We start from the raw sequence: 11,278 nt of genomic DNA on the forward strand, positions 1-11,278 counted from the left end.
ACAGACAGCTATGGCACACCAAACGAACATTTGTCTTTGTTCGTGTTTGTTCGTGTTTGTTTGTGTTTGTTTGAGAATGTTCGTTTGGTGTGCCATGGGCTTAAAAGTTGCCAAGCCGGGCCGTTTAGCCGATAGAGCGACCCTGCAAGTGAGGTGGGTTTTTACGCGACGGCTCTGCATGCCATGGCGATATAAATCTTGCCGGTGGTCCAATGTGTTATTTTCCGACCCTGCTTCTCCTCCTCTTGATTTGCCACCCCTTTTGCAGCGCAAGTCAGTGAATCAGTGATTCCCACAGACTGAAATTAGACTTTCTTAACAGCTAATTACTTTATATTGACGGAATATGCAGAGAAAAAAAGCGTGTCTCATGCACGAGTGCACCCCACACAGCCCAGACGAATAGACTGCGTCAAGTCAGCCAGAATGTAAGTAGGTCGTCCGCTGTAAAATAAAATCCTCGTTGTAACGTTAACATTTTGAGTAATGCTTTACAGCCACAGTTTCACTATGTAATCTTAACATCACAATGAGTATTTTGATACGTTTGCGGCATCGTTTGTTGAAACACATTTTTCTCCTCCAACGTGCATCAGTAACAGGCAATGTACACCAGATACGTTATGACTGCGTTGCGGATCTGGCAAAACTGCTGGATTGAGTCTCGCCCATGTTAATTGATGGGCGATACATGCGGTATGGAAAAATTATGCACCTGTTCTATTTTTGTCGCATCCCGCATACGTCTGACAGATTACATGAGTGTGGGTCTGTTCTCAGCCGTACCGGACCCGTCCCGCATCTGTTCCGGAGGCGGTGTACATTAGCCCTAAGGCTATTTAGTTAGCGTTAGTTACGTGGCTGGATTATTTGGAAGAGAGCCAATTTAGGTGAGTAAACAACTAAAAGTTGAATCCCCCATCTGCCAGTTTAAAAATGCAACAAGAGAGATGATAGCCTACTAGAGTAGCGCGATCTTGACCTCAGTCAGATCGTCAATCGCCACCCTTTGACATCGCCAATACATGATGTCATCGCGCAAGCACATGGCTATATATTATATGGATGTTAACGTCCATATTAATTAGCTTCAGCTGCGCTCTTGCTGTAGGCTACTTTGCTAACTTAGCATCGATGCTAGCGGGACTTACCCAGCTATCGTCATTGCCTGCTTTTACTGCTGCTTGCTGGTAATAATCCCATCATTCCCATGTCAGAAAAAGTCTCCAGATTTGTCGCTAATGTTAGTCTCTTCTGAGAAGTTTTCTCGAGTTGGATGCAGCCAATTCTATTGTGTGAGGCAGCCATTTGAGGCAGGCAGTGTTGTGTGACTGTGCGAGTGTGCGTCCACACTGCAGAGAGGATAAGAGCTGATTGACTGACAGCCTATTATCGAGACATAAAGGCCTAACCTAACTTTTGTGGGGAGAAATACATTTAAAACTAGTCAGATATGACTTGAATGCCACTTGTAAAATAAATCACCCACAGTGATTGACGACGGTCCGACCACTATTTTGACTGGGCGGCTTTATGTAACAAAGGCGGAAGCGCTCATTTTTGGCATACTGCCACCCCTCGCGGTCGGAATGGACCCTCGAGTTAAAACGGCATGTTTTTGAATGGAGTTTGGTTAAAGATTCGCTAAAGCTGTTTCAATTGAGCAAACAAAGACCCCTCATGTTTAAAAAGGTAAAACCGGAAAATATCCTGCTAGCTGCTAGCCAGACATGATCCAGACTTCATGTTTAAAAGCCACTTATCTATCTATCTATCTATCTATCTATCTATCTATCTATCTATCTATCTATCTATCTATCTATCTATCTATCTATCTATCTATCTATCATTATATATAAAAGGAGCATGTTTCTCTGTTTCTCTGTTTGTTTCAATTTTTGTCCCACTACACACACACACAAAAGGAGGCATTGTGACATCACTGACGAGGTCATCAGTGATGTTGTAATATTCGAAATTGTGACATCATCAGTGATGTCAATCATCAGTGATGTCATAAGAGCAAATGAGCCTGCACAGCGGTCGAGCTGCAGGGTGGGTGAGGCCACGCAGCGGCCGAGCTGCAGGGCAGGCGAGGAAGCCTAGGAATCGAGCGCGCGTAGCCCGTGAGATGCCTAATTATTCAAAGTAGAGTATTTTATATACACTGTGCCTTCTCTCTAGAGTTTAATTGCATCTATAGCCTCCTGTGTCCTCCACTCCTCTCCTCTCTCCTCCACTTCTGTGCTCTCCTCTCTTCCTCTCCTCTATCCTCTACACTCCTCTCCTCTCCTCCACTCCTCTCTTCTTTCTCTCCTCCACTCCTCTCTCCTCTCTTTCCCCCTCTCCTCCACTCCCCTCCTCTTCTCCTCCTCTCTTGTCCTCCCCTGGCCCATTGTACAGTTGCCCCCGCGGATCCCCTTTCAGCTCGCTGCCCTACTCAGGTGAGGGATACAGTATATTGAAGGAGATTTTGCTTGTATTTGATTCCGCTCCTTTTCATAGTGGCTGAAAGCCTGGCCTCCATGCTGCCCCCCCCTCCCCTCCCGCTCCCTGTCCTGTCCAGTTCCCAGGGGACCCCCACTCTCGCCCGGGCCGGCCTGGGTGGAGCGGCCTCGGAGTGGGGCAAGTAGGGAACAGACAAGGGTATCGCTTACAGCCTCCCTCCCGCCCTCACACAGCACACACAGCCACAGTGCACCCCCTCACCTCGCCTATCTCCCTCTCTTCAGGTGCGCGCACACACGCGCACACACACACACACACACACACACACGCACACACATGCACACACACACACACACACACACGCACGCACACACATGCACACACACACACGGACGTAGGTGCACACTCTAACACATTCCCACACACATACGTGCACACACGCACGCACGCACGCGCGCGCACGCGCACACACACACACACACACACACACACACACACACACACACACACGAAAGAACACACGCACATACACACACACACACACACACACTCACACACACACACACACACACACACACACACACACACACACACACACACACAGGTGCAAACGACACACCAATTACATACACACAGGTCTTTTCCTCCCTCTTACCAATTAGATAGATGTCCTTCCCTTTTCACCTCCGTCTTTCCAAGTTGCCCATTCAGCCACCGCTCCAGGAAAGAGCCCGCTGACCACAAAGGAGTTGAGGAAAGCCATTTCTGTCTGCTGAAAAGCAAGCAATTGAGATTTGGTGACTAAGAGTGACAAGTGCAGTCACAGGGACAAAAACAAGCAAAAACATGGGCGCGCGCACACGCACACGCACGCGTGGACACACACACACACACACACACACACACACACACACACACACGCGCACACTGAGAATGCTTCAAATAGGGTTTCTCTTGTTGTCAGTGAACACGCATGTACACACACTCCTGGCACGTTGCATAAACCAGTCAGGTGTATCAGATAACGTTTGTGCTCAGTGTTATACTGTAGCATTAAAGCGTTAAACAACACCAGTGTCAATGTGTTAAGTTGTCTCATTTCAAAACCAAAGGAAACCATTGTAATGAACTATAAGTGGCAAATTCAACCGGCCCACTTTTTATGAACCAAGTTCAGTACTTTTACTGGACGTTAGTTCTTTTAGATTGGGTTTGTTAGATGCAGAATTTATTTATTTATTGATGTTTATGATGCAGGATTTCGTTCAGCCTTTGGCTCTGTTGAGCTTCTCGTTTGTAATATCACAATGGTGCTCTCTTTTAGAGTCAAGTTTCACCACTTGTACACTGTACATTTTACTGCAGAAGAATAAGATGTATGGAATATTAATATTTGTTATTACTGTATGGGGAAAGCATAAGAACGTGGGTATACTGAAACCAAAAAAAGTGTTGCTTTCCTTTACAGTCCAGTTTCAACTTACTTTTTTAAGTCAATTTGAACGTTTTACTGAGTACCTTTGCAGAATTTGTATAGCGAAAAAATTTCCAAATTGGAATAGAAAATAATCAATTATGATATAGAACCTGATAATTTAAGAACTGCTCAGTCTGCTCCACATAAAGATTTTGGGCAACAAGGCATTCTTTTTTACAGTCCAATTTCAGTTTGCATACTTATTGAGTAAATTGTAATGTTTTACACAGTAAAAACATAAATGGTTGGCCTTAGATTAACTAAGAAATATCCAGTTATTATTGTAAGGTTTGATGATATGTCATATTTTCTGGCACAATGTAATTATTGATATAATTCCTACAACCTCAATTTCATGTTTCTATAAACATTTTTGATAACTTCCTTCAAAGAAGGCAGAGCCATCATGGCTCAGCCATGAGCAAATACTGTAAGAAAAGCTTCATCAAGCTATGAAAGTAAATAAAAAAGTAATTAAAAGTAATTAAACATGGGCTATTGCTAATATACATTTCGGAATCTACAAGGTTGTTTCTTCAATTGATGGCTAACAGTGAAGGTGTTTATAAGAAAGTGTTGCTTAATTCTCTGAAATACACTGTTAAACCTGAGCTCCGTCCCTATGCTCCATCCCACTGACACAAAGTAATTACATGAACTGATGCATTTCGATGCAGGTCACCTGTCATTCATAATGTTTCCATATTTACATACAGCTCTAATTGACTGTTCTATATTTACCCAGTACAGTAGGAATGCTGCTTGTGTATATCATTGTCTTCAGAAAACGGAGGTGCTCAAAGTCCTGAGGAAAAGCCCATCAGTTGCAGGTATATCATTCACTTGACAGAGCGGACGTGCTGCCATGTATTTGTGAAGTGGTCTTTTTAGCTGCAGGGTATCTTCTCCAGCAACAAGCCCCCCACTGGATTAAAACAACAGCACATTGCTTCACACAGGGGAGGAATTGGATTAACATGGCTTTGTTTAACTAACGAGTTTCAGAACACCAGACACTATCCAAACTAGGCCTACCGGATTTCAAGACTGCTATATGTGTCTCATTTGTTAGACCTGCCTCATCAAAAGTGAAATGCTGCTGTTGAAGTAATACTGCTTTGAATCTCCAAATCATCATATTCATATTCATTATGCGATTTCTGCTTTTTTTAAGAGCACATTATACCCAAAAGAGTTTGATGTGAAAACACAATTCTGCCTCTTGATAGCCTCCGTCAGATGGTCTTAACTCTGTATATTTCTGAGTGTATCTGTTGTCTAGGTGTAGGTGGCCCACAGGCCATCTTTAAGGCCCTTACTCAGACAACAGATCCCAGCAGGATAACATAGCTAATATAGCTAGACACTTCCTACTGCTGTAATGGATTAGCAAGCCTCTGCAGGGGAACACAAACAGGTCAACAATGGACATTTGACTGACTTAGTGGGATCAGGCTCACATTCCACCTGTTCACTCCACGTCTTTCTTCTTCTGACACTTCTTTCTCTTTTTCCTCTCAATTGTGTAAATAATCACATTGAGCATTTTCAATAATCTAACACAGCCTTATTTTAGTGTAGTAAACATGTGTAAAGGGTTAGGCTATTTATATGGAAGAAAATGTGTGTCTTTGTGGTGGATTTATGGATAAAACACATGCTCACCTGCCCCCCCCCCCCCCCCCCAAAAAAACACACACAACAACAACAACCAACAAACAAACCAACAAACAAAAAACATAAACATAGGCGTCCAGATGATCCTAAAGTTTATGCTGCTCCCTAATTAAATGTTCCTTTTTGGTGCAAACACAAGACATTTCAGAGCTCATTGACTGTGTTTGTTTGTAGCTGATTTATCCGTCCTTATCTACACCCTCCTCCCAGATTAGTGCTCCGGTCTGCCTGTTTTCACACCATTGGGGCCAATCCACATCCTCGTCACCAGGGGGGTGCTCCCGTGGAGATCAGTGACGCCTCACTGACCACATCAATCAATCATCCTCCCTCCGACTCCCTCGCTCCCGCTCTCTTTTGTCTCTCTCTCTCTATGTCTCTGTCTCCATATCTCTCTGTCTCGCCTACATGACTTTAATATCTGTCCCATCCCTCTTTCCCACACATGACATGCAAACTACTTATCATAAAAACACCGATAAGTGGGTGTTGTTTTGTCAAGAGTCATTGAAAGAAATCATATCATCACGGTAGTTGTCAGGGTATATAACAAGTGGTAAGGATGAATAATTAGAATTAGAATTTCACTATAGCTATATAAGAACAAGGTGGATGCATTTAATAACTTGTGGGAAGGGGAATGCCTCCTCCTTTATCTTCCACAAAATCCAGATATGATTGTATTGATAGTATTCTGTTACATCGTGATTACAATCAAGTGACACAAACAGCCAATGAGCTGCGTGTGTTGTAGCGCCATGTTGGTAGGAAAGTGCTTGTGACATCATGGGAATACTATGAATGTGATTGAATGCAACTTATTCTCCACAACTTTCCAATATCGTTTTTGACGGTCAACACAAAGGAGAAGCTCTCTGGAGGTATAAGCCACGTGTCGAGCCAAAGCGGCCATACGTCCTGTAGTCTAGCAGGAAAAACACCATGTTGTCTTCATAACGGGGTCAACTGGGTGAAGTCCATAAGCGACAATAGAGATCGGTTGACTTTCCGTTGCCTGTAAAGCAAAGGGGTTTTGTTCCTGCATTGGCCTCATGGGAGGTCATGTACTGTGTGGCCTTATACGTTTTGTTCCATGCATCGTGACAATAACATGGGGCTTTATTTCAGCATTCATACGCGATCCTATTATAGCTCGTGTAACGAGCTACGGCGGACGCTTGTGATGAGAAGATCTTAGTTGAAAAGTGGTTGAGGTTGAAGCCGTTGTACATGATGGGCTGAGGTTTAACAAACCATCTCCTTGTTTGTCCGTTTACCTTGCTGGCTGTCTGCTCATGTCTCTCTGCCCTAACTGTCTGTCTGTCCTGCCTGTCTCTCTGCCCTAACTGTCTGTCCTGCCTCTCTCTCTGCCCTAACTGTCTGTCTGTCCTGCCTGTCTCTCTGCCCTAACTGTCTGTCTGTCCTGCCTGTCTCTCTGCCCTAACTGTCTGTCTGTCCTGCCTCTCTCTCTGCCCTGTCTGTCTGTTCTGCTTGTCTCTCTGCCCCGTGAGGTTAAAAGTCACGTATCAGAGAAAAGGGTAAAGATACCTGTCTGTCTGTCTGTCTGTCTGTTCTGCATGTCTCTCTGCCCTAATTGCCTGTCTGTTCCACCTGCTAGTATGTCAGGGAAAGAGCCACAGGCCATTCAGAAAAAGATTGGACTAAACGACAAACCTGGCTGTCTGTCTGCCATTCTACCCACCCATTTCCACCTATTTGTCGTTCTGCCTGCCTTCCTCCTTGTTTGTATCCATACAAACCTGTCATACTACCTCTGACCTGTCTGTCTGTCTGCCAGCCTGTCTGCCTGCCAGCCAGGAAAGGTCAGGGCTAAATGGGCCGAGTGTAAACAATGCCTTCAGTACCCAGGATGGGGGGCAGCCGACAGCCCGCCACCAAATGTGACATGTGGCCAAGGCCAGTGTGTGTGTGTGTGTGTGTGTGTGTGTGTGTGTCCCTCTTGGTTTCCTCTCCATTCCAGCATCCTTCCCCCATCTCCTCCTCTCTGCTGCTATACTTCCATTTTTCGCCACCCTAGCTCTCCTCTCCTCCTCACTCCCTCCCTCGCTCCGCTTTCTGCCCCTTCTCACTTTATTCTCCCGCCCTCCTTTCTCCCCCTTCTTCCCTCTCGGTGTCCATCCTCCCCTCCCCTCCCCTCCCCTCCCCATCGGTCCCCATCAGGAGGAACCTAATAGGAAATCAAAGTTTCTGCTGGAAGAATGGAGCGGGGCTCAGCGTTACCGTCCCCTGGGTCCTCCCCGCTGAAAGAGGAGTGCAGAAAAGACTCTATACCGGCACTGTGGAGGGGAAGGTTAATGCAGCAGATAGTCTTTCCCTCCCTCTCTCTCTCCATGTCTCTTTTTCCCATTCTTTTTTCTCTTGGACACACTCTCTCTCTCCACCTTTCTCTTTCTATCTCTCTTTTTTCTTTCTGCCTCTCTTCCTTTCTTGCTGTGTTGCATTCTCACTTGCAAAAAACACACACACACACGCACGCATGCACACACACTCTCTCTCTCTCTCTCTCTCCCTCTCTCTCTCTCTCTCTCTCTCTCTCTCTCTCTCCCGCACTCACTCAGTGAACTCAGCCGCCCCGAGTCGGTTTGGTTGTTGGTGTGGTTGGATTTGTCACAGCAACGTCCCTCCTGTGGGATGCGGTGTGTGTGTGTGTGTGTGTGTGTGTGTGTGTGTGTGTGTGTGTGTGTGTGTGTGGGTGTGGGTGTGTGTGTGTGGGTGTGTGTGTGTAATGCACATGTGCGTGTGTGTGTGCCACCCCCAGCTCAGCGCGGCACGCACCCCTGCCCCTCAAAGCACTGCCTATGTGTAGCAATTGACTCCGTGGCCCCTGTGAGCTCAGGTACTGCTGCCTTGTCAAGCGTCAAGAATCATTGACAAAGACGTCACTGTGTGTCACCGCAAACACAAAGAACATCTGTTTATTGGATATGAATTGTTACTGCGCTGCCAAACGCTCGCTTTCTCCAAAACTGTCCTGTCACTGTCACATTCTTAGAAATTAAAAGGAAAACTCGGTTGCCATTCGTGTCTGTCAATGTGTTTTTCAGTTGTGAAACCTGGAATTGTCCCTTATGTGTAGAACACACACCAAGCAAAAAATAGAATAGAATAGAATAGAATAGAACAAACCTGGGTAAGCAAGCACATATAGAAACGATGACTTTAAAGGAACACTCCAGCGATTTTCAACCAGCTTTGTATCATTACAAAATCGGTAGTATATCAGAAAACTGTAAACCGTTTTGCAGGCATTCATTTAGTTTGACAGACATTGAATGACATGTCTTGTGCATGAATGACATCACTGGTCACCACCATCACCTTCACTCAAATGAACTCTCAATAACTGTCAAACTAAATAGATGTCTGCAAGACTGTTTACAGTTTTCAGATATGTGTGAGAGTTATGTGCAAAAATAAATCATTATTGAAAATCGGCGGAGTCCCTTTAGGTGGAACAAATGATTTGGGAAATGCATGTGCGTGCGTGCGTGCGCGTGCGTGTAGATAACACATCGGTTAGACCAGCAGAGAGTGGCATGTAAAAAGTGAAGCCTAAGCCTCGATTAGCCCAGTATTAGCTGTCAAGTATCATCCTACACTGTGTTACGGAGCAGGCAGAGCCTGCTGTGTTAAGCTGCTTAAACAGCCAGAGGAGGAAGAGATTAGACAGCGTGAACGCCTGCAGGCACGGGGGCAGAACAGGGTGGGGCACCGCAGGCCCACAGTATACCACTGCTACTGTCTGTGGCCTCTGCTTACTCCCCTGGCCCTGGCCACCACAATCACATGAGGAGAGAGGATATTAGAAATGTGTGTGGGACAGACAGGACAAGCTGGGAGGCTACAGCAGGGGGGACAGACAGGACAAGCTGGGAGGCTACAGCAGGGGGGACAGACAGGACAAGCTGGGAGCTACAGCAGGGGGGAGAGGGAGACGATGCTGGGGCTGAATACAAGTTAAAGAAGAACTTCACCGAAAAACAATGGTGATCTATTTTGCTCATAATCTCACACATATCTGAAAACTGTAAACAATTTTGCAGGCATTCGTTTACTTTGACAGGTATTGAGAGTTGATTTGAGTTCAGTTGTGAACCAGTCATGTTACACTGGTCCACAATTTAATTCAAATCAACTCTCAATACCTGTACATCTAAATGTATGCCTGCAAAACTGTTTCCAGTTTTCAGATAATTATGCGAAATAAATCACTATTGTTTTTCAGTGACATTTTAAGGCAGTTTCCAGGGTGAGCAACCGTGTCACACATTTGCGGGGAGACGGGGATATTTCTGCGTCAAGCAAAGAATATATTGTTTAACTTTTTTGGAAACACAGTGGACTTTTACTTAACGTTTGAATTGAGTTGACCTGTTCCTATCAGGGTTACAGTTTAGCAATATAGTGGCTTATAAACATGAAGTCTGGATCATCTCTGGCTAGCCAGAGAAGGATATTTTCCGGTTTTACCTTTTTAAACATGAGGGGTCTTTGTTTAGAAACAGCTGGAAATGGTCAGTATTCTCTCTGCCAGTGGGTGGGGGGAGGGGGTGCGGGAGCATGCACGTTATTCCCTACAAGGCAAATAGTTGTCGTGTCGTGTGAGTCATCGTCGGCGCTGTGCTAAATTGAAACACAGCTTTAGCGAATCTTTAACCAAACTCCATTCAAAAACATGCCGTTTTAACGGAGTCCATTCCGACCACGAGGGGTGGCAATGTGCCAAAAAATGAGCGCTTCCGCCTTTGTTAGGCTACATAAAGCCGCCCAGTCAAAATAGTGGTCGGACCGTCGTCAATCACTGTGGATGATTTATTTTACAAGTGGCATTCAAGTCATATCTGACTAGTTTTCAATGTATTTCTCCCCACAAAAGTTAGGCTTTTTCTGACATGGGAGCAAGCAAGCAGCGCAGCAGTAAGCGTCCCTCCTGATGCACCGGACCTGCCTGCCTGCATAGCTGAAGTGCGTTGGGATCCCCCTACCAAACAATTCAAGCTGTTTTTGCAGCACTTGAGGAAACCGTGAGTTTGCTCGTTTAATTCGTTGATATAAGCGATTGCCCGAACGATTCATTAATTAATAAACTACGTGAACGTGAAGTGCCACCACCCGCCCACATAACAGCTAGCCTACATGATCAGTATCATGAGCTGCCAGAGTTAAACAGCAGCTGCTTTTGCGCTAATCCGGATCCTACACCGGCGACCGAGATTAATATGATACGGACTCGCGGGAGTGCGCGTAGGCCGGCTAATTGTTGTTTAACATGCAGGCCAACCGGCTAGGAGCGGGTTATAATACGGATTCCACTGCATGTTAAGAAGTGGCTTGTGCAACTAACAATTCACCCCACTCTCTCTCATACCTGCACTTTTCTCATGTAAATTGGTATCTTTCATTTGACCTGAGAAAAATGTTGCACTTAGGCTGGATGCCCTTGCCTTCTCTCCTCTCCTCTCCTCTCCTCTCCTCTCCTCTCCTCTCCTCTCCTCTCCTCTCCTCTCCTCTCCTCTCCTCTCCTCTCCTCTCCTCTCCTCTCCTCTCCTCTCCTCTCCTCTCCTCTCCTCTCCCCTCTCTCCTCTCCTCTCCTCTCCTCTCCTCTCTCCTCTCCTCTCCTCTCCTCTCCTCTCCTTTCCTTCATCTCCCCTGGAC

Source organism: Poromitra crassiceps (assembly GCF_964638095.1).
Source record: "Poromitra crassiceps genome assembly, chromosome: 10".
NCBI classification, from domain to species: Eukaryota; Metazoa; Chordata; class Actinopteri; order Beryciformes; family Melamphaidae; genus Poromitra; species Poromitra crassiceps.